The following is a 24,711-nucleotide window of genomic DNA, read 5'->3' on the forward strand; positions in this document are numbered from 1 at the left end:
AATGGAAAATTCCAATTATGTATCCACAATAACTTTATGTGTATTTATAATGAGAAAAGACAGATAATCATATAATTACTTCTCTCTAAGTCTCATAAAGCTGTTATACCACTTGGCAAGTTGGGATAAAAGAAAAAAAAAATTTTTAAACACTTCTGAAGTGGAGAATTTACTTTTGTGGTCCTGTCTATTTCGTGAGTCTTATGCTTTTTGAACCTTGGTTAGCACCTCTTTCCTTAGATTGGAAAATTTTTCTCTGATTTCTACAAATCATTTGAGTTACAACATAAGAAAAGTCTCTAGTATATATTGCCAACACATAATTTAGATACAAAATTAACTATCTCATATTCAATGTAAAAGTTGTGTTTTTGCATTGACAATATTATACACTGGAGCTTTTCTTAAAGACTATGTGGCTGTATTTTTGTAATTAGATGAATCTATTTTTTGTTTTTAATACTTCATTATAAGCATATTACACAGGTAACCACTATTTGGATAGTTATTTGGACATCTATCCTTTAATTAGAGACTTAAGTCATAGAGATTTCTATTGTGTTATTTGTACTTTCCATAACTTGTTGAGGATTTTGTTATCAGAAAATTCCATGAATTTTTCAACTTGTGTTTTTATATTACATGAACATTAGTAAATTACATATTCTGATTTTTCTCACAGAATGTCTGTATTGTGGTGATTTAAATATTTGACCACATAGATTGATGTCTTTGAATGAATGGAAGTATTAGGAGATGTGGTTTTCTTGGAGTAGGTGTGGCCTTGTTGGAGAAAGTGTGTTACTGTGTGGGTGGACTTTGAAATGTCATATGCTCAAGTTATGTCCACTATAGAATGATCTCATTCTACTGTCTGTGGACCAAGACTTAGAACTTTCAATGCTTTCCTGAGCACCATGCCTGCCATGGTTCCTGCATTAATAATAGACTGAACCTCTGAAACTCTAAGCTAGACCCAAATTAAATGTCTTCCCTTAGAAAGTTTTCCATGGTCATGTCTCATCACAGCAATAGAAACCCTAAGACTATTATAATTGATGGAACTTCCCTTCCATTATAACTTGATATAATCCATTATCTTAAAAATATCATGTAATCACAGTTTTGAAAACAAAAGTTCTATATATGTAGTTTTGATGGGGTTTTTATATCAGAAATAGGTATGTGTATGATTTATTGACAGTATTTGAGATTTCTTCCCATCTCATGTGTTCATAAAATTTCTAACATATTTTTTCATGTGTCTTTTTTCCATTTATTTACAACTCATACATTATCATGCTTTTTCCTACAGTACAGCTTTTGCTATGTTTTAACTTTATTTTCATTCTTTTAGTAGCTTGTGTTTTCTAAAATAAGAAAACATTGATGCAGGTAGATTTCTGAGTTCAAGTCCAGCCTGATCTACAGAGTGAGTTCCAGGATATCCAGGAATGCACAAAGAAACCATGTCTTGAAAAATTAAAAATAAATAAAAGAAAAAGAAAAATTAAGAAAAGAAAACTTTAAATTGTTTGCCAGCTGAGAATAAAAAAGTAGGTGTCTTGTGGTTTGCTAAATATACACTTGAATGCTGGGTCCTCATTTTAAAAAATGAAGAGCTACTTTCTGGTAAAGATGCTGTACTTGGTTCAACTATGAATGACATTGTTTTGTACAGAAACTAGCACATCCTTGAAACTCAGTGTGACCATGTAGTAATAACTGGCCAAATCAGAGCAAGAAGAACTCTAAACCTGTAGCCAAATAGATTTACCTTTATATGCTTGTTTCATAGAAGGGAGCTCATAAAAGAGAGCTTTTGCAAGTAAACTACAGGAACCTCCATTTGTATTAAACTTAATTTGAAAGTCATTGGAGAACTCAAAGATTGCAGAGTAAGATCACTTGATTACATTAGTAAGATCACTTGAAAGAATGACATTGCAATTCAAAGATAAGGAACTAGAATTTAAAGGACCTAATTACTAAAGCAGCATGTAGAACTTACGTACAATATGACTGTATAGATTTATAATAGTTATGTATATATATGATATAGATTAGATATAGATACATATATTTAGGTATATACATATAATGAGGATTTATGAACCAACTGGAAGTATACATACAACTATTGTTGGAATATGTACATTTTAAGAAGAATGTTAGATTCAAATTAAATTTGGGGTACAGGTCTAAACAGACAGGTATTTTTAGAGAGATTTCAAATAGCTGAGAAACAGTTAAATGTTCAACATCTTTAACTATCATGAAAATGCAAATCAAAATGGCCCAAAGATTCCATATTATACCTGCCAGAATGGCGAAGATAAATAGCCCAAATGACTGTTCATGTTGGCAAGGATGTAGAGCAAGGCAAAGACTTCACCAGTGGTGGTGGGACTGTAAACTTGTACATCCACTGTCAATCAATTTGGTCATTCCACAGAAAATCATTGAAAATTGATATCTGTCATGAAACAGCTATACCACTTTTGGTCACATACCCCAATGATACCCTATCCTGCCACCAGAACATTATTTTAAAATTATGTTCATAGCTTTATTCATAATACCCAGAAACTGGAAATAATCTAGATATCCCTGAACTGAAAATGGATGAAGAAATTGTGATACATTTACCAAATGGATTATTTCACAGGTATTAGAGAAAACTGACATCAAGAAATTTACAGGCAAATGGGTTGAAATAGGAAAAATGTCATCCTGAGCAAGGAAACAAAGACACATAAATACAAACATATGTACTCACTTACAATTGCATATTAGCTATTAAATGAAGGATATTCACTTATGTCTAGGGAGAAGAATTACAATAGATTGAGTGATTGAACTCAGGGCAGGTAGTGATGGGTAAAGGAGGGTTAAGGTGGGGAGGAAAGGATGGAGGCAGAGAGTTGTGGGAGAGATGAGTGAAATGTGTAAGCATTTAGGAGTAGTGTGGAAACTTCATGGAGTGGAAAGTTCCTGGAACCTGTGAAGGTAACCCTAGCAAGGACTCCTAGTAATAGAGGATATGGAGCCTGAACTGGTCATCTTCTGTGACCAGGTTAGGCTCTGGATGGTGAGAATAGGACATCAACCCAGACACAAAATCTATCAACCTGTCCTACCTGCAAGAAGCACTGTGGTAGTGGTGGCTCAGAGCTTGTGGGAGTGGCCAACCAATGACTGGTCTAACTTGAGGGAATTGTTTCTTTTTGAAATTTGAAAAAAAAAAAAAAGCAGTTTTGACATTCCAATATATTATGTTACCTCACTAAAAACCCAGAATTATAAAGGCCAATTGGACATAGATAGCATCTTACAAAATGATGAGTCAAAGCCAACATTCTGATCTGTCTAGAGCATCATTATTTTGAGAGATGAAATATTTCATTATTTACTCCAACCAATTTAACAGAAAATGCAGAGCAGTGTACACTATATTCTTTTTTAAACATATATTTTCAATAAAAGCTAGAATGGTACATGAATAAAATACACTGTAGGTGTTATATTTTGACTATACATCTGGACAAGGGAATTATCACATACATATAGAAAACATTTTTCTGTAAAGCTGTATTTAGAATACAGTATGTTGTCCATGTTGTAGTATATGCACATCCATGTAGAAATCATTGCTGTATACAGTGGAGGGATACTAAAAATATTTGAGAATTGGATTCCCCCCCCCCCATTTTATTGAAAATGTTTTTCTTCCAATATATTTTATGCCTATTACCCTTCTTCAGTTCTTCCCATGTCCTGCTCTTCTTCCTTTCAAACCGACTTAATTTTTTTTTTCTTTCTGAAACACTGATGTATGAGATAGGTCAGAGTGTTGGCTTTTGCTCATGTTTTTAGTAGATTCTATCCATTCCTGATTGGTCTTTATGACTCTGAGTTTGTAGTGAGGCTACATATTATGTTGCTTAATGAAAAGGTCAAGTTAAGTGATTCAGGAGAAGGCTTGTGTCAAAAGGGGGATATGAAGTAGAAAGAAGCACACTAGGAACATATGGAAGATAGTAGCAAATCTAGATAAAGAAATACAACAATAATAAATAAAAGGAACCATGAAAAGGAGTGTAATCTTCTACAGTCATGATGTTAACAATGCGTGTGTTTACCTGATTCAAATAAAGGACTTGTTATGAGAAAAGTTGGCTATATTAAAAAATACTTCAAATCTTCAGTGTCTTGAAAACGTTTACATAGTAAAATCCAGTCTTCAGCATCATGCTATTGGGAAGTGACAGGAACTGGTGAAGCTAGGGAGATACAAGGAAATAATAACAAAAGTAGCATTACAAGGCAAAGCACAGGTGAAAGTTCAAGTCTTGAAAGGAGGTCAGATGCAGGTAAGAGTCAAGATGTGACCAGTCATTCCTTTAAGATGTCTCCTATTTTATTTATGAACAGAAACCAAAAATTCTGACATTGTAGACCTTTTCCATTTCAGGTGTTATGCACAGAACTGTGCAAAGAAGTTAAGGCACTCTGAATAGGAATGCTGAATTAAACAACATAACAATGAATAATTCCAAACAAGGAGACAAAGGGCAAAATTAGTGTTTTACTTAGCCTAATTTACACAACAGATTTGAAACCAAAGCCCCTTGAAAAGTCAGTTCTTCTGTGTGTTCTATACAATGTATTAGACATGAACACAATTATAGGCCCAAAGACTGAGCTCAAGTAATTTTGAGCCTCATAAAGAATGTGATATGCATCACTGAAGACATGGACAATAGTCACTGGACCTCATAGCTTCCTCAGAGGCTGACTGTGCTATAATCTTAGTTGGTGACTTGCTGTTCAGAAAAAAAAAAATGTTTTCTGTTCTAGTTCTGGAAATCTCTCAAGTTTCTTACATGATTTGGTGTTTTTTCTATAAACAATGTTATTCAAATGATCATTATATATCAATTATGAAATGAAACATAATCATATCTTAGAATAAATAAGGTAATTAAAGGACCAGTGTCTTTTTATCACAAATTTCTATCATACTTCAAATGACAGTGCATGCCAGAAATGTAGTCCCTTCTCCAGTTTTAACTATCATACAAAATTACAAACTAGAGGAATACTTATTTGCTTGGATCTTTGCTTTTAGGGGTAGTAACCTAATCCCGATTTTAATTGATAATCATTACAGATGTCATATATGAGGTTCTTTAATAAGACTATCAGTTAAAATAGTGGATTTTAATTTAATCATTACTTTGAAGCTCATATATTTATGAGCTTTTATAAGTATGTGTCAATTTAAATATTTATGAATATATAATATTACATTTGAGTTATGATACATATAAAATCTTGACTAAATAAATATCCTTATATTTCATGACGTGTTATTCAGGATTAACAAAACAATGAAATTCTGTTATTGATGGCAACATGGGTAGAGAGAGAACATTATGTTCTATGAAAAATCCTGAAACAGACGATCAGAGCCACATGACTGTGATCATATGAGGAATCTAAAATGATAAGAATAGAATGGTGGATACCAGGGAAAAGTGGAAGAGAGGGTGTCATGTCAGAAGTTGATTACTCTGTTTAAGTTGTAATTCGTGGCAAGAAATTTGGAATGCTGTTGCATAGTATGGTAACTGTGAATGATGTGTAAATGATGATAGTTTTTATATTTTGTAAATCTGTAAGAAAAAGTTTGAATGAAATCATATAACTAAAACGTAGGGTTTATAGAAAATAGGTACTCTCAAGTTTAAACATATCATACAATATGTTTACATTTCAAAACAGGGTTGTGACCAATTATATTAGCAATTTTATATTCCAGAAAATAATCTTAAATTAAAACCTAAAATAATTTGGTGTCCATATTTGTTTATCAAGTAGTAACTAAATATAAATATTATAAGGTTAATATATTAATACATTTATGATGTCATATTTATCAAATTATTTGTGATTAATAACGCAAATGATGCAGTAAGTCATAAAGTTAACAGTTATATAACTAACTGACAATTTTAAAAGGGGGAATTCAATTATAAATGTGAAAATTAGCTCTCCTGTGGAAATTAATAATGATGAATGTCCAAATTTATTTTAGTGCTACGTGGTATTTTCATTTGTCATGATTTAACATAGTGTCTGCTGTAGCTTCGATGGAAGTTACAAGAGTAGAGGGACATACAATTGTAGAAGATTTAATCACTGACTGGGAGACATCCAACCCTAACTGATACATGTAGAACACAACCCAACACTCAGGGAAGCCCCCAGAAGAGGTGATGGAAAGATTTTAGGAGGCAGAAGACAAATATGCCTGCTTTAAACTAACATCTTTTAGATCTATTCTAGAGGGCTGATCCCAGAATAAACTTGTTTGATATACTTAGTGCAGGCAGTAGCCATGTAAATTCGTGTTCTGCTTTGTGTTTGGTATGTTCCTTTCTTACACTCGCAGGACAGAGAGTTCCTGTGTTCATGAACTGATGTTGTGCTACCATACGTTCCTTGACTTTTCTTATCCTTTGGATCCTTTTTAACTTCTTTTCTTTATTTTAACTTCTAATGCTTCATCATCTCTTCTTTAACAGATATTGAAGTGTTAACATCAGATTATATTTTTAAAGTAGAATAATCATGCCAAGGTTGCATGAAATATGAGTGAAATGTGTGGTGAAGTGATTTTTAGATGTGAAGTATTAAACAATACTCCATAAATAACAGGCAGTGAGTAAATAGTGGATTTTAAATTGTCTCATGGTTCAAATGTTGTAAGACATGATAAAGAACAAGAAAGTGAATTATTATACCCTGTTACTCTGTTTCAAATCTACTCTCTTTTGTAATTTCAAAGAAAGCATTTACTTAAAATCAATTTAAGAGCATAAATGCATGTCTAAGAACAAATTTGATAGACACTGTAATTTTTCAATCATCAGGAGAATCAAGTAACTTAATGGAAAGGAAATCTTAATTTGCTTATGAATTACTGAGCTACAAGCTCTTGCTGTGCTTTAACTTAAGTGTGCTTGTCTCAGACTGCCTGGCCCACAATCACTGATCATCTCAAAAATAAATTCTAATAGGAAGATCTATGGACCCTGGGGCAAACCATTTTTATTTCCAAAGAGGATAGAAATGGAGCATGGTATTATGAATCCTAAAACAAAACAAGACAAAAGCCCAAGGCCTCTTTCTCTGTCACTTGTGCACATGAAATACTGCTACCATGGGACTAAGGCAATTGCTTCCTTCTCTTCTCTGAAATGACTCAGGCGATAGCCTTCTGCTAATGGCTTTTACTTTACAGTTTAAAAACATCAACATGATAACAACCAGTTGTGCCAGCACCAATTGTTGAAAATGCTGTCTTTCTTCCACTGGATGGTTTTAGCTCCCTTGTCGAAGATCAAGTGACCATAGGTGTGTGGGTTCATTTCTCGGTCTTCAATTCTATTCCATTGGTCTACTTGTCTGTTTCTATACCAGTACCATGCAGTTTTTATCACAATTGCTCTGTAGTAAAGCTTTAGGTCAGGCATGGTGATTCCACCAGAGGTTCTTTTATCCTTGAGAAGAGTTTTTGCTATCCTAGGTTTTTTGTTATTCCCGATGAATTTGCAAATTGCTCCTTCTAATTCGTTGAAGAATTGAGTTGGAATTTTGATGGGGATTGCATTGAATCTGTAGATTGCTTTTGGCAAGATAGCCATTTTCACAATGTTGATCCTGCCAATCCATGAGCATGGGAGATCCTTCCATCTTCTGAGATCTTCTTTAATTTCTTTCTTCAGAGACTTGAAGTTTTTATCATACAGATCTTTCACTTCCTTAGTTAGAGTCACGCCGAGATATTTTATATTATTTGTGACTATTGAGAAGGGTGTTGTTTCCCTAATTTCTTTCTCAGCCTGTCTTGTGAGACTATGCCGGGGCCTATCAAACACAAAAGTGGATGCTCACAGTCAGCTAATGGATGGATCACAGGGCTCCCAATGGAGGAGCTAGAGAAAGTACCCAAGGAGCTAAAGGGATCTGCAACCCTATAGGTGGAACAACATTATGAACTAACCAGTACCCCGGAGCTCTTGACTCTAGCTGCATATGTATCAAAACATGGCCTAGTCGGCCATCACTGGAAAGAGAGGCCCATTGGACACGCAAACTTTATATGCCCCAGTACAGGGGAGCGCCAGGGCCAAAAAGGGGGAGTAGGTGGGTAGGGGAGTGGGGTTGGTGGGTATGGGGGACTTTTGGTATAGCATTGGAAATGTAAATGAGCTAAATACCTAATAAAAATTTAAAAAAAAATAAATAAATGTTCCTGTGTCTAGCTTAAAAATAAAATAAAATAAAATAAAAACATCAACATTAGAGTTGGTACCACTGACTTTTTAATAAATTCTTTTGCTTCTAAAACTAGCATTGCCCTGTAGAAAGAACAGACCAGATTCTACCTCAGCAGTTCTTATATTTCCCCAGCACTAAAGAGCCTGTTCATGTTCCATGAAAGTTATGATTTATTACTTCAATTTCATGCACATCATATCATGAGTTATATTTAAAGACTGACTAATTCAGCTTCAGATTTGACTATCCAGAGAAACAAAAGTAGTATTATTCCATATTATAGAATAAATTCAGATTTGTCTTAATTCTCTTACAATCTATTTTCTAAAACTTCAAATATTTTTGAGATTATAGTAACATTATTTTCCCTACTTCTAAGTCTACTATATACCTCTGTCTCAGCTATCTTCAAATTCATGACTTTTCTCTTTAATTATGTTTGTATATGTGTGTGAAAACATACAAATATAGCCTGATCTGCCTATGCAATAGTTTTATATGTGCATATTCTTGAGTGAGTTATTTGGTAATGGATACCCTAAGCAAGGACAACACTAACAGACATGATAGCCTAGACTAGGGAAAGGTAGTGAGCCTCAAGTCTAGGCAAAGGATTATAAGCAAAAGTGGGATCAATGGTCTTCTCCAGGGAGGAGCACACCTATTCTTAAATGCTTTAAAAATTGACTTACACCATGATCTGTTTGAATGCTTAAAATTTTATAAAAGTAGCCTTTGTCACGGTGTCTCTTCATAGACAGCTGAAGGTTATTTGAAGCATGGGAGCTCTGCTTATTTGGTTTTAGACAAGAAGAATATTTTTATTGGACTAGAGAATGTTTTTGTTTTTTAATTTTTTATTTTTATTGTTTATTTTATTTACTTACATTCCAAATGTTATTCCCCCTTCCCAGTCTCCAATCCACAACTCGCCATCCCCTCCTCCCTCCCCCTGCTTCCTAGCCTATCCTGGATAATCAAGCCTCCATAGGACTAAGGACCGCCCCTCTCAGTGCTGCCAGACAAGGCAATCATCTGCTATATACCCAGAAGGAGCTGTGGGCTTCCCCTGTTTACTCTTTGGTTTGGGATTTAGTCCCTGGGAGCTTTAGAGGGCCCTGTTGGTTAATATTGTTGTTCTTCCTATGAGGCTGCAATCCCCTTCAGCTTACATTCCTTGCCTTAACTTCCCCATTGGAGTCCCTGCACTCAGTCCAATGTTTGGATGTGTATATCATCATCTGTAATGGTCAGGCTCTGGCAGAGACTCTCAGGGGACAGCTACACTGGGCTCCTGTAAGTAAGCACTTCTTAGCATCAGCAATAGTGTCTGAGTTTTATGTCAACAGAGGGGAAGGATCCCTAGGTATGGCAGTCTCTTATGATATTTTGGCAAAGAATAAAACTGTTTTTTTTTTAATTTGTCCTAAAAGTCTGTCTGAGGCTAAATTAAAGAGTTTCGGATTAATGACATTGGCAGAGGAAACCTCAAAGTGTTGACTGTTGTCTTGTTATTAGTGTTAATTCTTATAGAGATTTATAAGAAAAAGTAGCAAGCTCAGTATGGAAAAATACAAAATGTACACTATAAGGGGAAAAGGAGCAACAGAAAGTGGAAATTTTCTGTTCGGTGAGATAAAGACTAAAAAAAAATCTTGATGTTAAAATGAAATAAAATGAGTGGTGACCTCATGGCAAGATGCCACCCAGCTAAGCTTCCAACTTGTCCAAAGAAATTCAATATAAATATAGGCCACGTTTTGGTGGTACACACCTCTAATCCCAGCTCCCAGGAGACAGGGGTAAGTATATCTCTGTCTTTCAGGCTTGTCTGGTCTTCAGAGCACCCAGGTTTAGGCAGGGAAGGAAGCCAACCACAATAGAGAGCTATAAAACAGAAGCTTGTACAACCAGCCATGTTCTAGTGCCAGCAAGGTATAGAAGTTGGCAGCTTCAGCCATGTGGCTCTGCCTTTAGAATGAAGGATAGAACAAAGGGGTTATGGAGTCTCCCTCAAAAGATAAGGAAAAGGTGCTGAGGCCATACATGTGTCAGAGATGTTCCCTACATTGATACCATTGTGTGAAGCTCTGAAAGTGAAGCCTAAATTGCACTGAAAACTCCAACATGTTGGAGATGACAGAACCACAGGATATCTGACAAGAAAACATGGAACAAGGAGTTGAAACAGCCAAAGAAAAAGAAGTACATTGCAGTCAATAAAGCTGAATGCCGTTGGAGATCTGAAGATCACTTTGACATTAGTTATGGACATGCAGAGTTGGGCGTTTGCCCAGCTGGTATTCTATCTCATTTGGTTCCAGTATATTCTCATTATGTTCCTGTTTTGTTTTTTTTTTTTTTTGGAATGGTAATATGCCATTATATATTGAAGGTATGTGATATGCTTTAAGATTCTAATTTTATAGGTGATTACAGTTAAGAGATAGCCATGACTCTCAAAAGAAACTTTTCACAGGGTCAAAACTGTTAGCCTAGCAGGGCGTGGTGGCACACACCTTTAATCCCAGCACTTGGGAGGCAGAGGCAGGCGGATTTCTGAGTTTGAGGCCAGCCTGTTCTACAGAGTGAGTTTCAGGACAGTCAGGGCTATACAGAGAAACCCTGTCTCGAAAAACCAAAATAAATAAATAAATAAATAAATAAATAAATAAATAAAACTGTTAGCCGATGGCGACTGTTGAAGTTGGACTAAAAGTATTTTGCATTATGATACAACTATCAGCCTATTGGGACCAGGGAGTATGGAATGTAGTAGTTTGAATTAAAATTTCCCCCAATATGCCCATTGAGAGTGACATTATTAGGAGGAGCAACATTGTTGGAGTATTATGGTCTTGTTGGAAAAAGTGCTTGTTGATCAAGATGTAGAACTCTCAGGGCCTTTTCTCTCCCCTTATCTGCCTTCATGCCACCATGCTTTCCTGCCAAGATTGTAATGGAATAAACTTTTTAACTGTAAGAAGCTTTAATTAAATGCTTTCTATTATAAGAGTTGCCACTGTCATGGTATATTATTTCACTCAATAAAACCATAACTAAGACACTCTCATTAATTTTGTGTGTGTGCGTGTGTGTGTGTGTGTGTGTGTGTGTGTGTGTGTGTGTGTGTGAATGTGTGTGTTTTAGGTTTAGTCAAAATGTGTTAACTGGAATGGAATAGAACCTGTAGAGTTACCACCTGTAAAACATCAGCACAAATGCAAAGTATTAGCTGGCACAGATCATGTCTTAGGAACAGGTGGAAAAGATTTTGAACATAAAGAGAAAATCAATAATTGGAGAGAAACAGAAACCACAATTATTTGCCAGTGGCATTTACTTTATGTGATGTTATGCCTGGCCAAATTTTCAAAGTATTTATTAAGATGTTGATAATCTGATGAAATTTGTAGTTAAGGAATTAATAAATGATGATTACAGAAAACCAAGGCTTCCCTGTGTGCCCGAGAGCAGCCTTGATAAATTTTCCAGCAATTACCATCTCTGATTACCACAAGGAAGCAGAATCTTAGAGCAGTGGAACAAAATTGCAATTTATTGTTCAAAGTGTACAAAATAGATTCGGCACTAGGTTTTGGAAGAGAAAATTGTTGAAATCTACCCAACTTTATCAGAATTGAAATTTTTACTTATAAACCCCCATAATCATGAACTCTTACTGATATAAATACACATACTTCTTTCCTTAGGCAACTATGATGTCCTATTTGAATAAGAGGCACCTATACCTGATATATTCTAAGCAATGTTTGCATGGAGCTATTGCCTTGTCCCATGCTCTCAGTGGTTTTGACACTCACTTAGAGTTTATATAATAATCATGTTAAGTGTGGACTGATACATTCAACGATAAAGTTCTGAAAAATAGAATGAGGAGAGTAACTTCTCATTCTCAATGTGCTGGTTTTGACACAATGGCTGAGACAAGTACATAGCTAATGTTCTAAGTCATTGTCTTGGCATACTAAGCTACAAGCTGTTTCCTTTTTTTTTTTTTTTTTTTTTTGATTTTTTTTTAATTAGGTATTTTTCTCGTTTACATTTTCAATGCTATCCCAAAGGTCCCCCATACCCACCCCCTCATCCCCTACCCAGCTACTGCCCCTTTTTGGCCCTGGTGTTCCCCTGTACTGGGGCATATAAAGTTTGCAAGTCCAATGGGCCTCTCTTTGCAGTGATGACCGACTAGGCCATTTTTGATACATATGCAGCTAAAGAAAAGAGCTCCCGGGTACTGGTTAGTTCATATTGTTGTTCCACCTATAGGGTTGCAGTTCCCTTTAGCTCCTTGGGTAATTTCTCTAGGTCCTTCATTAGGGGCCGTGTGACCCATCCAATCGCTGACTGTGATCTTCCACTTCTGGGTTTGCTAGGCCCCGGCATAGTCTCACAAGAGAGAGCTATATCTGGGTCCTTTCAGCAAAATCTTGCTAGTGTATGCAATGGTGTCAGCATTTGGAAGCTGATTATGGGATGGATCCCTGCATATGGTAATCACTAGATGGTCCATCCTTTCGTCACAGCTCCAAATTTTGTCTCTGTAACTCCTTCTATGGGTGTTTTGTTCCCATTTCTAAGAAAGGGTAGAATGTCCACACTTTGGTCTTCATTCTTCTTGAATTTCATTCGTTTGGCAAGTTGTATCTTATATCTTGGGTATCCTAAGTTTCTGGGCTAATATCCACTTATCAGTGAGTACATATTGTGCGAATTCCTTTGTGATTGGGTTACTTCACTCAGGATGATACCCTCCAGGTCCATCCATTTGCCTAGGAATTTCATAAATTCATTTTTTTTAATAGCTGAGTAGTATTCCATTGTGTAAATGTACCACATTTTCTGTATCCATTCCTCTGTTGAGGGGCATCTGGGTTCTTTCCAGCTTCTGGCTATTATAAATAAGGCTGCTATGAACATAGTGGAGTATGTGTTCTTCTTACCGGTTGGGACATCTTCTGGATATATGCCCAGGAGAGGTATTGCGGGATCCTCCGGTAGTACTATGTCCAATTTTCTGAAGAACCGCCAGACTGATTTCCAGAGTATTCCGACAAAACTAAGTTCACCCATTATCTCTCCACGAATCCAGCCCTTCAAAGGATAATAACAGAAAAAAAAACCAATACAAGGATGGGAACTACGCCCTAGAAAAAACAAGAAGATAATCCCTCAACAAAACTAAAAGAAGACAGCCACAAGAACAGAATGCCAACTTTAACAACAAAAATAACAGGAAGCAACAATTACTTTTCCTTAATATCTCTTAATATCAATGGTCTCAACACCCCAATAAAAAGACATAGACTAACAAACTGGCTACACAAACAAGACCCAACATTTTGCTGCTTACAGGAAACTCATCTCATAGAAAAAGATAGACACTACCTCAGAATGAAAGGCTGGAAAACAATTTTCCAAGCAAATGGTATGAAGAAACAAGCTGGAGTAACCATCCTAATATCTGATAAGATTGACTTCCAACCCAAAGTCATCAATAAAGACAAGGAGGAGCACTTCATACTCATCAAAGGTAAAATCCTCCAAGAGGAACTCTCAATTCTGAATATCTATGCTCCAAATACAAGGGCAGCCACATTCATTAAAGAAACTTTAGTAAGCTCAAAGCACACATTGCACCTCACACAATAATAGTGGGAGACATCAACACACCACTTTCACCAATGGACAGATCATGGAAACAGAAACTAAACAGGGACACAGTGAAACTAACAGAAGTGATGAAAGAAATGGACTTAACAGATATCTACATAACATTTTATCCTAAAACAAAAGGATATACCTTCTTCTCAGCACCTCATGGTACCTTCTCTAAAATTGACCACATAATTGGTCATAAAACAAACCTCAACATATACAAAAATATTGAAATTGTCCCATGCATCCTATCAGACCACCATGGTCTAAGGCTGATCTTCAATAACAAAATAAATAATAGAAAGCCAACATTCACGTGGAAACTGAACAACACTCTTCTCAATGATACCTTGGTCAAGGAAGTAATAGAAAAAGAAATTAAGGACTTTTTGGAGTTTAATGAAAATGAAGCCACAACATACCTAAACTTATGGGACACACTGAAAGCATTCCTAAGAGGAAAACTCATAGCTCTGAGTGCCTCCAAAAAGAAACTGGAGAGAGCACACATTAGCAGCTTGACAACACACCTAAAACGTCTAGAAGAAACGGAAGCAAATTCACCCAAGAGGAGTAGAAGGCAGGAAATAATGAAACTCAGGGGTGAAATCAACCAAGTGTAAACAAGAAGAACTGTTCAAAGAATCAACCAATCAAGGAGCTGGTTCTTTGAGAAAATCAACAAGATAGATAAACCCTTAGCCAGACTCACTAGAGGGCACAGGGAAAGCATCCTAATTAACAAAATCAGAAATGAAAAGGGAGACATAACAACAGATCCTGAAGAAATCCAAAACACCATCATATCCTTCTACAAAAGGCTATACTCAAGAAAAACTGGAAAACCTGGACGAAATGGACAAATTTCTGGACAGATACCAGGTACCAAAGTTGAATCAGGATCAAGTTGACAATCTAAACAGTCCCATATCCCCTAAAGAAATAGAAGCAGTTATTAATAGTCTCCCAGCCAAAAAAAGCCCAGGACCAGACGGGTTTAGTGCAGAGTTCTATCAGACCTTCAAAGAAGATCTAATTCCAGTTCTTCACAAACTATTCCACAAGAAAGAAGTAGAATGTACTCTACCCAACTCATTTTATGAAGCCACTATTACTCTGATACCTAAACCACAAAAAGACCCAACAAAGATAGAGAACTTCAGACCAATTTCCCTTATGAATATCGATGCAAAAATCCTCAATAAAGTTCTTGCTAACCGAATCCAAGAACACATCAAAACAATCATCCATCCTGACCAAGTAGGTTTCATCCCAGGGATGCTGTTTCTTTTTCTATGGAAGAGTGAGAATGTTTATATTCCACATGACTTTAGGAGTGCAGGTGACATTTATTCTTTAATTTTCAGACAAAATGAGGAAGGCACAAAAATACTCTTTTCTTGAAAATATGATATAATGATAAACTCAGAGAATCAAGGCAGATGAAAAATAAACACTTTGACAAACAAACAAAATAGCCATCCTTATTCCATTGTTTTAAACATCAAGAGCTATTTTAGCATTAACACTGCCCGAGTCTCTGGAGATAATTGAATGAAATATATATTCTTTTAGATTTTTGATGAGTCATATTCAAAAACTTACTGGCAACTGTCGGGATGCATATGGGAAGAAATTATCTGGAAAGGTACCCACCCATATTTGGTCAGACATAGTTAAGTCAGTGGTTTACAATGGACATAAAGCCATCATGATATACTAGACTGATAATATATAATTCCATTGCTGTATTCTTAGTCCTTTTTAAGTGTACTTTTATATATCTATATGCTTAAAGAATACAGTTTCTGTTTATACTTAGCATTGAGTTAATTTTTGTTATTACAAAAGTATAACACACTCAAAAACTCATAAGCTAATCCAAAATAAAAGCAAGCACACACATATTTGCTAATCCATATCTACAGATCCTTGTAATTTTTGTCCTTCCCCTTTTCTTCCTCTATTTCACTATACAGAATACTAGTACACTGAATTTTGATATTTATTGTTAATTAAATTTGTTTTATCATATATCATAAATATACTTAAATATGTATGATTAGTTATTTTGAGATTATAAATGTAGAAAAATATCTGAATTACATTTGCAAGAGTAAGTGACAATCACTTGAGTCATTGTGTAAAGATCAGCATCTAATCAATGACTTAAATTATTTTGGATATTTTCCCTAACACAATATGCTTGAGTTCTTATCTTTCTAAAATATGTATTAGCACATCAACTTGCTTGTACAAAGTACAAATATGGAGAAGTCATGAAGCCTGAGAAGAATTTTACTTTTCTCACTTTTGCTGTGAGTCTTGAAATTGTATTGTTTCAACAGTTGTCACCCAGCTGGGCTTTCAAGATATAAATAAAAATGACAACTTTGAATGGACTCCATATGGAAACCTGCTATAGAGTGCAATGTTAATTAAAGAAGCTTCATTGGTCTCTCTGAAACACATACACAATTCCATTTCTTTATCAAGAAAGAAAAACTGCAGCAGCTAGACAGTTTAAGTGCTTAGCATATCTGGAACCTGGGTATTGCCTCCTATGATCTTGTATTAAAATCCTTGACAAAAAAAATCTCTTAAACAATGGGTTAATTTTAAGTTACAGTTCAGGATTAAACTCCACCACGGTGAAAAAAATTACAGTAGAAGAACCTGCCAGGAGTAGAGTATGAGGAAAGCTCAGACTCAACAAACTTTCCTCTTTTTCAGTCCAAGATGCAAGCAAGAGGTACAGGATCCAAGCAAGAGGTACAGTATCCAAGCAAGATGTATGCTACAATGTTAGGGTAGGTCAGCCTTTTCAATTAACCTAACGAAGATAATCACCCATAGGTGTGTACAGAGGCTAACCTAATCAAAATTACTCCCTGTAGCTGCCTGGAGGTTTCTCCTCAGGGTGATTGTAGCTTCTGCTAGGTGAATAAGTGCTGATATCCACAGACACCTTTATAGGTAGTACAGAAGTAAGAAGGTAAAATGTTTGTTATATAGATACATTCCAGCTGTGGGCACTGGACAAAACTGCTGAATAATTATAGGCACCAGCTTTCTTAGTTATATACCGTGGGTGATAAAATTATAAATTTAAGAGCTTATGGTAATGAAGAGCTAATTGTGTGAAGATAAGAAGAAAACACACATAAAGCAGTTAGTAATTGTTAGTGATCTTGGATTCAGATTCCATCTTAGAGAACCTGATCCAGGGTTGAACTTGAGTTAACTAACAGTCTCCAGGTTACTCCCCTGGCAATCCACTTCCAACCACCATTCAGGAGGAAAGCAGAAGTGTATGGTTTGACTCCCAGCAGCAGCCAATTACGCTAAAGGCACCTAAAAATTTTGTAATGGCCCCCACAATTGAATATGTGCCAGACTAGAACCTCCCTCACTTGCCTAACATGTTCTATAAAACCTTGTCCCACTGAGAACTAGGGACTTCTTCCTCCTGCTCTGCTGCATCAGAGTAGGTGGTGTGACCCAAGCTTGAGCTTGGAATAAAGAGATCCTAGTGTGATTGCTTCAGAGTTGACTCTTTGCTGGTCTTCTGGAGATCTCCAACAAGGCACAACAATGCATCATATTAGGAAAGCTTTCAGGATGTTATTAACTTATATTTTTTGTTCTGAATTAAACCCTCTGGCAAGCAAGAATGTGTTACAGTTACATACACAGAACTTCAAAGGTCTCTGGACCTTATTAGAAAGAGATCAAGTTTGCCTCTCTAGTAGACTTCTCATTTTGAAATTACCATGAAATCTGATGATTATTCCATGGAAACTCTTTGTTTTTCTCATTTATATCTTCAGTCCATGAGCTAAAGATCCATCTATGTCAGCTCTGTAAGGGGAAAACATAGGAAAGAAACAATCAATAGATGAAGGAAATGACAATAAATAGGAAACATTATTTATTATTAACAATAATCATATTAAATTTTGTTATACATATATTCTTTGGTGGTATACATTTTAGTAATATGTAAAAAATCAAAGCATTCAATCAAAATTCACAAAATTTACTTTGGGAAATGTAATTTGGTAACACAATTTATTCATATTGTGCATTAACAAACACTGAAAAACAGCAAAAAGCATAAGATATGCTACAGTGAATAATAAACACATCTGTAAAAGGAGAAGCTGTGGAAAGCATTTATTCAAAAGGCAAAGGTAATTACTCGTGTTCTTTAACCAAGTATTTCAACTGCTAAATCCCAGGTTTCACTTGGTAGTAGCTAGCTGAAGGCTTTCCTCATAGATTACATTTGGTAAACTCATGAAGATTTCTAATACCAGCCATCAGAGTGAAGCAGAAACCTACAGACTCTATGCTACTACAAAGTCTGCAAAATAACTACCACTAAATCAAAATGCTCAAATCATATGTTTGTTTTGATCTTGCTTTTGTTTTTTTTTTTAAATTTATTTGTTTTCCTTATTCACTTTACATCCTACTCACTGCTACCCCCTCCTGGTCACCCCTCCCCTTTTCCTCTGAGTGGGTGTGGCTCCCCTGGGTATCCTCTAATCCAGACACTTCTGCAAGGCTAGGCATCTCCTCTTACAGTGACACAAGACAAGGCAGCACAGCTAGAAGGACATGTCTCAAGTACAGCCAATGGCTTTTAGGACAGTCCCTGTTCTAGTTGTTCCAGGCCCAGATGAAGACTACCCTGCACATCTGCTACATATGAGTGGGGAGGTCTAGCAGGCCCAGCCCATGTATGTTCTTTGATTGGTGGTAAAGACTCCTGAAAGCCTGAAGAGTCCAGGTTAGTTAACTCTGTTGGTCTTTCTGTGGAGTTTCTATCCCATTTCTGGCCCCAATCCTTCCTATTCTTCTATAAGAGTCGCCAAACTCTAATATCGAAACTTTACAAAGAACTCAAGTTTGTTTAAACTAAAAAAAATGATAGAAGATATACTTTCTCCAAGAAAGTCTTGTATGTACGTCTAAGCAGCCTGTGATGGGCTATAGTCTAGTTATATAAAATATGAACCTAAATGAATCTTTGAGGGTCTGTGGACAATAGCAAGACCTTTGTTGTGAGTTATTTCTATCTTTGTTCTCATTTTGTTTCTTTAAATATTGGCTTGGTTTGGGTGCACTTAGGGAGAGAAAGAGAATACTTCTGCAATGGTTAGTTTTAACTGTCAGCTTGAAAGAGTATAAAATCACCTCGAAAGAGATTCTCAATGAGGAATTTCTTCAATAAGCTTGGTCTGTGGACATGACTGTTAGGAATCTTAATTGTTTAATGGTGGTCAGAGCACTTACCTTGAATATAGGGAGCACTCTTGGACTGAATAAACTGGGATTGATTGAGAAGTAAAGTCAGTTAAATATTTGAAGAATGCATCCATCTATTTTCTCTGCTCTAAGGTTGTGGAGCAATACCTTAACGTCCTTGCTATTTTGCCTTTCTTACTGACATGTACTATAATCTAGAATTATCAGCTAAAGAAACTTTTTCTCTCATGTATATTGCTTTCTTTGGTAAGAATGTTTTGTCACAACATGAAAAAAAAGAAGACAACTTTTATGAATTAAAATCAGCTATCCTCTTCCAAGAAGAATTCAGCTTATTTTCTAATGATATTTTAAATTAAGATACATATTTCAAAAATCAAATTGCTAATGGCTGGTTAAATGAATATATATTCTGCATTTTCTTTTCCTTAATCTTACTGTCTTTATGTTTAATTCCAATAAAATTAAATGAATATTGATTTTGCTACTGTATAATTGTAACATTATATAATTATATAAAAAGTTTCTAACCAGTACCGTCAGAGTTCCTTGGAACTATACCACCAATCAAAGAAAACACATGGTGGATCTTGTGGCTCTAGCTATATTCATAGCAGAGGATGGCCTAGTCAGTCATCAATGGAAGGAGAAGCCCTTGGTCCTGTGAAGGCTCTATGCCCCAGGATAGGGGAATGCCAGGGCCAGGAATGGGAGTGGTGGGTTGGGGAGCAGGGGGAAAGGGGAGAAGATAGGGGATTTTCAGAGGGGAAACTAGAAAAGGGGATAACATTTGAAATATAAATAAAGAAGATATCTTATTAAAGAAAAACCTAAAAAAATGTTAAATAAATATAACCTTTTCTTAGTTGCTACTTTTCTTTTTATAACCAAAATTTCTATGATCTTTTTCCTCTTTTTTACCTTATTTTTATTTTACACTGCTAACTCATTCCTAATTGAATTAAGTGTCTATGTCACATAGAAAAAGAATATCATAGAAAAAATGAGATATTTTATTAAGCTCTTCGTGGGATTCCTACGCATGGCACTGACCTAGGTTTACAGACTCCTATATTCACTCTAGTGAAGTAGTATAACTCAAAACAACAAATTCAATAAGCATAACTTCATCACAAAGAACTTTTCAGGGACATACTGTGTGTGTAATATGTACATATATGAATAAGGAACAATCTTTATCTTCAAGGAACACACAACATTTAATGTTCTCTTATAAACCACTGTATGTTATCACATTTGCGCATGACTTAAGGAATGTGTGTCATATATCTTCCATCCACATGAGAATCTACACTGTAAGCTGATCTCTCACAATTCTCTGACCAAAGTTGCAGTTGCATATTTTGGATCAAGTGTATCCGTAGTCCGTTGAAACATCTTTTCCATAAAAATACAAAACTGTGTCTGATGTGCTTATTTCATAATTGCTCGTCTTATCTCTACATCTTATGAAATTTGAGAGTAAAGGATAAGAACAACTCTCGTAGGAGTCATGGGCATCACAATCGCTTACATCAATTTCTAGTTCAGGAATGTGAGCTGCAGGAATACTGTCTGGTACCAAATTTTCACGGAAATATGAGAAAGTTTGTAGATTCTGATGAACAAAATTAAAACTCAAATGTGTAAAGTTATTTCAATGACAGAAATAGTATATTCAAGATGCAATGAAAGTCCAAGGGATATTTCTCAATCTAACTGATAAGAAATCTGGGCATTATCCAGGGTAATCAGTATAAAACTCACTATTTTAAAGAAGTATTTAATTAAAGAATGCATTGATATCTACAAGAATCAAGGTGTGGGAATTCTCAAAACCAAGCTTCGTGTATTCTGCTCCACAACTTACAAAATAGTATGCACAATAATCTTCCTAAATCTTTCATTTTTATCTTACATTCAATGTATTTTCTTTGCAGGTATGGCAATGTAGTTTTCATCTAACATTTTAATATTTAAGCTATATTGTTCTCCATTTCAAGTAATTATTACAAGCTACCTTTGTGTATATTAAAGTCTTAGGAAATACCCAACCCACCACAAGCATGACATCTTACAAACAGCCTTCAGGGTTTCTCTGGCAGCCTGTGAGACATGGCACACCTGGCAACAGTGAGTTGTACCCTGATTTTTGGCAACATAGCTTCAAAAGCCAAGAACATGAGTATTAGGGGGAACTCTGTCTAAAAGAATGTCAATTACTGTGAGTGAGATCTCTAAGTTTGTTTCCACATTCATACCATGTGAATTTTTCTTATTTTGTTCCTGTTATGATCAGATACTTACACACAGGAAGACTCCTGCAAGGAGGTCCTCTATTCATGTGAAAACTCACATCTCAAGGATAGGTCTTTCATTCTAAGGCAGTTTTTTTGTTTGTTTGTTTGTTATGTTTTGTTTTGTTTTGTTTTGTTATTTTCAAAAAAGTTCTGTGCCCTCCCCTTCAGTCCTGAGCAGGCTAATCAGACCTTAATTGTTTGCCACAGTCCATCTTCCACCAAACTGGGTGGAGTCTTCTGACCTAGTTAAAAATCTCCTGCCTTGCCCACCTGCAGAAGCAGACTGCCTCCTGAGCTGCTGAGCTTGTTCTGCCACAGAATCCAGCTGAAACCAAGCAACACAACCCAGCCAAAACAAAGGATGGGTCTTTGGGTTTCCCCTATATAAACGCACAGCTGAAAATTAAACTTTGAGCCTTGATCAGAGAACCTTTGTCTTGGCTTCCTTCTTCTTTTGCCGGCCCATCCTATTTCATTCCCAACCTCCCTTTCAGGTATACCCAGTTCTTCGTGGTCCCTGAACGGCTAAAAATTCTCTTGAAATTTTAAGGCATTTTAATAATGCCAAGCTTAATCTTTATTTCTAGTCATTTAGTCATTATGTTAACGATAAATCTGTCTTCCAAGAAGGAATAGTATACAGTTTCCTATGGATGTAGCATCATGGAAAGTTACAATAGCAACATCATCATATCAACTTCTAGCACGTGGGACCATGGGGCATGCGCTCTTGCACATATATTATTTGGGCAATGCTCTCTGAATGATAAGAAATATTAATTAAGCAATCTACAGCAAACCAGTAGCCAACATCAAAGTAAATGGAGAGAAGCTGGAAGCAATCCCACTAAAATCAGGGACTAGACAAGGCTGCCCACTTTCTCCCTACCTTTTCAACATAGTACTTGAAGTATTAGCCAGAGCAATTCGACAACAAAAGGAGATCAAGGGGATACAAATTGGAAAAGAGGAAGTCAAAATATCACTTTTTGCAGATGATATGATAGTATATATAAGTGACCCTAAAAATTCTACCAGAGAACTCCTAAACCTGATAAACAGCTTCGGTGAAGTAGCTGGATATAAAATAAACTCAAACAAGTCAATGGCCTTTCTCTATACAAAGAATAAACAGGCTGAGAAAGAAATTAGGGAAACAACACCCTTCTCAATAGTCACAAATAATATAAAATATCTTGGCGTGACTCTAACTAAGGAAGTGAAAGATCTGTATGATAAAAACTTCAAATCTCTGAAGAAAGAAATTAAGGAAGATCTCAGAAGATGGAAAGATCTCCCATGCTCATGGATTGGCAGGATCAACATTGTAAAAATGGCTATCTTGCCAAAAGCAATCTACAGATTCAATGCAATCCCCATCAAAATTCCAACTCAATTCTTCAACGAATTGGAAGGAGCAATTTGCAAATTTGTCTGGAATAACAAAAAACCTAGGATAGCAAAAAGTCTTCTCAAGGATAAAAGAACTTCTGGCGGAATCACCATGCCAGACCTAAAGCTTTACTACAGAGCAATTGTGATAAAAACTGCTTGGTACTGGTATAGAGACAGACAAGTAGACCAATGGAATAGAATTGAAGACCCAGAAATGAACCCACACACCTATGGTCACTTGATCTTCGAAAAGGAAGCTAAAAACATCCAGTGGAAGAAAGACAGCATTTTCAACAATTGGTGCTGGCACAACTGTTTGTTATCGTGTAGAAGAATGTGAATCGATCCATACTTATCTCCTTGTACTAAGGTCAAATCTAAGTGGATCAAGGAACTTCACATAAAACCAGAGACACTGAAACTTATAGAGGAGAAAGTGGGGAAAAGCCTTGAAGATATGGGCACAGGGGAAAAATTCCTGAACAGAACAGCAATGGCTTGTGCTGTAAGATCGAGAATTGACAAATGGGACCTAATGAAACTCCAAAGTTTCTGCAAGGTAAAAGACACCGTCAATAAGACAAAAAGACCACCAACAGATTGGGAAAGGATCTTTACCTATCCTAAATCAGATAGGGGACTAATATCCAACATATATAAAGAACTCAAGAAGGTGGACTTCAGAAAATCAAATAACCCCATTAAAAAATAGGGCTCAGAACTGAACAAAGAATTCTCACCTGAGGAATACCGAATGGCAGAGAAACACCTGAAAAAATGTTCAACATCCTTAATCATCAGGGAAATGCAAATCAAAACAACCCTGAGATTCCACCTCACACCAGTCAGAATGTCTAAGATCAAAAATTCAGGTGACAGCAGATGCTGGCGTGGATGTGGAGAAAGAGGAACACTCCTCCATTGTTGGTGGGAGTGCAGGCTTATACAACCACTCTGGAAATCAGTCTGGCGGTTCCTCAGAAAATTGGACATAGTACTACCGGAGGATCCAGCAATACCTCTCCTGGGCATATATCCAGAAAATGCCCCAACTGGTAAGAAGGACACATGCTCCACTATGTTCATAGCAGCCTTATTTATAATAGCCAGAAGCTGGAAAGAACCTAGATGCCCCTCAACAGAGGAATGGATACAGAAAATGTGGTACATCTACACAATGGAGTATTACTCAGCTATTAAAAAGAATGAATTTATGAAATTCCTAGCCAAATGGATGGACCTGGAGGGCATCATCCTGAGTGAGGTAACACATTCACAAAGAAACTCACACAATATGTACTCACTGATAAGTGGATATTAGCCCCAAACCTAGGATACCCAAGATATAAGATATAATTTGCTAAACATATGAAACTCAAGAAGAATGAAGACTGAAGTGTGGACACTATGCCCCTCCTTAGATTTGGGAACAAAACACCCATGGAAGGAGTTACAGAGACAAAGTTTGGAGCTGAGATGAAAGGATGGACAATGTAGAGACTGCCATATCCAGGGATCCACCCCATAATCAGCATCCAAACGCTGACACCATTGCATACACTAGCAAGATTTTATTGAAAGGACCCAGATGTAGCTGTCTCTTGTGAGACTATGCCGGGGCCTAGCAAACACAGAAGTGGATGCTCACAGTCAGCTAATGGATGGATCATAGGGCTCCCAATGGAAGAGCCAAAAAAAGTAGCCAAGGAGCTAA

The 24,711-nt window shown here is 36.2% G+C and overlaps 1 long non-coding RNA gene across 2 annotated transcripts in view; it reads right to left on the reverse strand.

Moving 5' to 3' along the window:
* The window catches only part of Gm52803, a 145,200-nt gene extending 125,820 nt beyond the window's left edge, over window positions 1-19,380 (reverse strand). For both annotated transcript variants that reach the window (XR_003955860.1, XR_003955863.1), the window contains exon 1: window positions 19,330-19,380. This is a non-coding gene — a long non-coding RNA (predicted gene, 52803). The remainder of the gene's footprint in view (window positions 1-19,329) is intronic.
* Between the last annotated feature and the right edge of the window lie 5,331 nt (window positions 19,381-24,711).

Source organism: Mus musculus, chromosome 5 (assembly GCF_000001635.26).
Source record: "Mus musculus strain C57BL/6J chromosome 5, GRCm38.p6 C57BL/6J".
Taxonomy (NCBI): Eukaryota; Metazoa; Chordata; class Mammalia; order Rodentia; family Muridae; genus Mus; species Mus musculus.